Below are 3074 nucleotides of genomic sequence, written 5' to 3'. Positions count from 1 at the left end.
AGAAATTAGGTGAAAAGCACAGATTCTAGAACTATTTGGGGTTGAGATCTCATTCAGGATTTTGAACCACTCTCTCTGAGTGTCAGGCACCTAACTGCCAACACACAAAGTCCAGCAATCTAACCCACTAATCCACCGCACCCATACAGTGCTTTCACTAGTACTTTACATAGTTTATAACTTACAGCTGTAACTGTAAGTGTACTGAAATATACTACGATTTATAAACGACCATTTCTTGTAGGAGTTAGATAATTATCATGTACATACATTATATAGATACATAAATAGTATTAGTAAATGTGTACTGCTGTACTGCTTATACTTGGTTTATATTACTGTAGGCATGTGTGATTGTGTGTGCATGCATGTGTGTGCTTAAAAGATTTTACTTAGGTGTGCCACTTAAATATTAGAATAGGAGGCAACTATTGATAGATGCCTTACTGCTGGCTTCAAGAGGCGTGTTCTGTTATTCGAGAAAGGCGACGTACACAATTACTGATTCCATAAACCTGCAATCCCTACATAATCGTTTTATAAGTTGACTTTTTGTTATTTACATGTACTATCATAATCATGAAGTTTATATTTATTAGTTGTTAAGAATACAACATGTTCAGTGACTGACTGCAATTCGGGTATAGACTTGACCAGTTCCATTCATATCTGTAATTTGTTTTGTTCATTTAGAACTATAACAAGTGTTAGTGGCAATGTCCCCACCACTAAACAAGAATGAAATATAACATATCTTTTGGTCACACAGAAGATTACTTTTTATGTGATGTAGTTTTGAAAATAAGGTCAAGGTCACCCAAACTGAGTGTTGGCAGTGCAATTCCCCAATGTAGGCTGTCACCAAATTTGAAGTCATTGAGTACAACGTGCATGAAATATCGTTAACAAAGAGTTGGAAAAGTCCTCAAGGTGTCTTGGTGACCTTGAAAATAAGGTCAAGGTCACCAAAATGTACTGGTGTACGTGTAATCCCCAATGTAGGATGTCACCAAATTTGAAGACATTGAGTACAACAGTCCATGAGATATCACGTTAACAATAATCGAATGCGATGCGGGCTGCTGAATACATAGTAATCGCCTTAGCGATCCATAGATGAGCATTTATTTCAATTTAAATGTGAATAAGGACAACAATTTCAAGATGGTCTCCAGCTTAAAACAGTGTTTTTGTAATTATGAGTTAGAGGATATTGGTAATAAATAAACTCTCACAAGTTCTCTCACATATTTGTCAAGAGTAGCAAATCTACACAGGAAGCCAAACTGACTGCCTCTCTTACTGGCACTTGGTGATGGGAAACTACACATCAGTTGAATTCCTTGTGTATCAGCAAATTATGGAACTGATCAAGTTAGGCCTTCACAGGCAAGTGCAAAGAGTGAATGCTGCTTTAAGATACAGTTATCATTACAAAAATGGTAACTACTTAAAGTTTAGACCAGAGAAACCAGTGGTATATATAGCATGAGCAACGATCAATGGTGTCGGGTGTCACATTCACCTGGCCCTGATTTCTTAAAAAGATAATACTCAGGTGAAACATGAGTAAAAACATGAGAACTCAGAGCCTGATGTCAGCTGCTGACTATCAATCATCAGAGAGTGGCTCACAGTACAAGCATGAGTACAAGCATGGACCTCCCACATGGTACACATGACGGTTACCTGGATCTACGAAACCCTTCAGTGTCTCCCGTGTGTCCTGACTGAGGGTAGATCCTGGAAACATAACACATCAGGTGAATGTCATGAAGCTCCAGACTGAACTGTGGTATAACAGTTGAAAGAAAACAATAATGCATACTGTTTAGAAATCTACTCTTCTACCCAAAACAGTGGAAAATTAATCCAGTTGACTCTTTAATTGATATCAACCTTTTTCAAAACTTATTATCAAAAAATACCAAAATATGACAAAATAACATCCATTTTACTTACATTAGGGAAGAGGGAAACTCGTATTTCACATAAGTATCTAAGTCCTTTTTCAAGAATCTGAAAAACAATGATAAAAGTTAGAGGCATATAAAGACTTTCCAGAACTATGTATCTATGATAATATTATCATAGCAGCTGTGAAGATTTCAGATTGATGCTAAAGATTTTATGCTAGTTCTCCATCAGGAACTTGATGATACAGTTGAACTTGATGGTCTGAACTCCAGATCATGAACCAATTTAAGGGTTAGGATCTTGTTCAGTAAATGTACCCACCTGAGGGGAATAGGTAGTTGTATTGCTCTAACAATGCCTAACTCCAGGTCATTGTCGCCCCTGCGAGGTCTGTGTTGCATCTGTAACAGCAATGGTGTTACCCTAATTACAACATCACCTTTTTATTGTAAAGCAGAGCGATACTTAAAACATACTGGTAATTCTCAGACACAGCAATACATGGGCATCAATTTGCTTTTGTTGTAAGGCCAGCTTCTTTAGGCAAATTACTGCATGTACCCCTTTGAAAGTAATTCACAAAACTTGATACTATCATGCATGTGACCCACTGGTTGTCAAAGCATGTCTTAAAAATCAAGACAACAACAGACAGTGAAGTGAGTTGGAGTTTTTAAGCTCAAAGCCACATCCATGCTAGAGGACCAAACAGAATGACTCTTACATACAGTTTCCTAGCAAACTCCCTGTGGAGTACAACCCACCTGCTTCACAGTGCAAAAAGTTCAACACATTTTTTGGTATTTTGACATATATTCTAAGAACAATTTTTTTAGTGAAGAGTGTAACCGTGAGTGTCAGTCATAAATTACATCTCAGCTCAGGAAAATGGCTGGCTGAGCAGGATCGGGAGATCACTCACTTGACAATTGAGAAGCTCCGGGTTTCATAGTGGAACTTGGGCACAGGGTCTCCATGCAGCTTGGCATTCTTCAATGCATCCAGATCCTTAGAGGATCAGTACTGTGTGTACTGAGATGTATACTCTAGGACTGCCCCATGTACCAGGATCAGTACTGTGTGTACTGAGATGTATATTCTAGGACTACCTCACCCGCATCAGTACTACACACAGTACCATCAAAGCCATGACATAC

The sequence above is a fragment of the Haliotis rubra genome, unplaced genomic scaffold (assembly GCF_003918875.1).
Source record: "Haliotis rubra isolate DU_JTF1 unplaced genomic scaffold, ASM391887v1 Scf696, whole genome shotgun sequence".
Taxonomy (NCBI): domain Eukaryota; kingdom Metazoa; phylum Mollusca; class Gastropoda; order Lepetellida; family Haliotidae; genus Haliotis; species Haliotis rubra.
The sequence above is the reverse complement of the archived record's forward strand: the minus strand, read 5'-3'. Positions refer to the sequence as shown.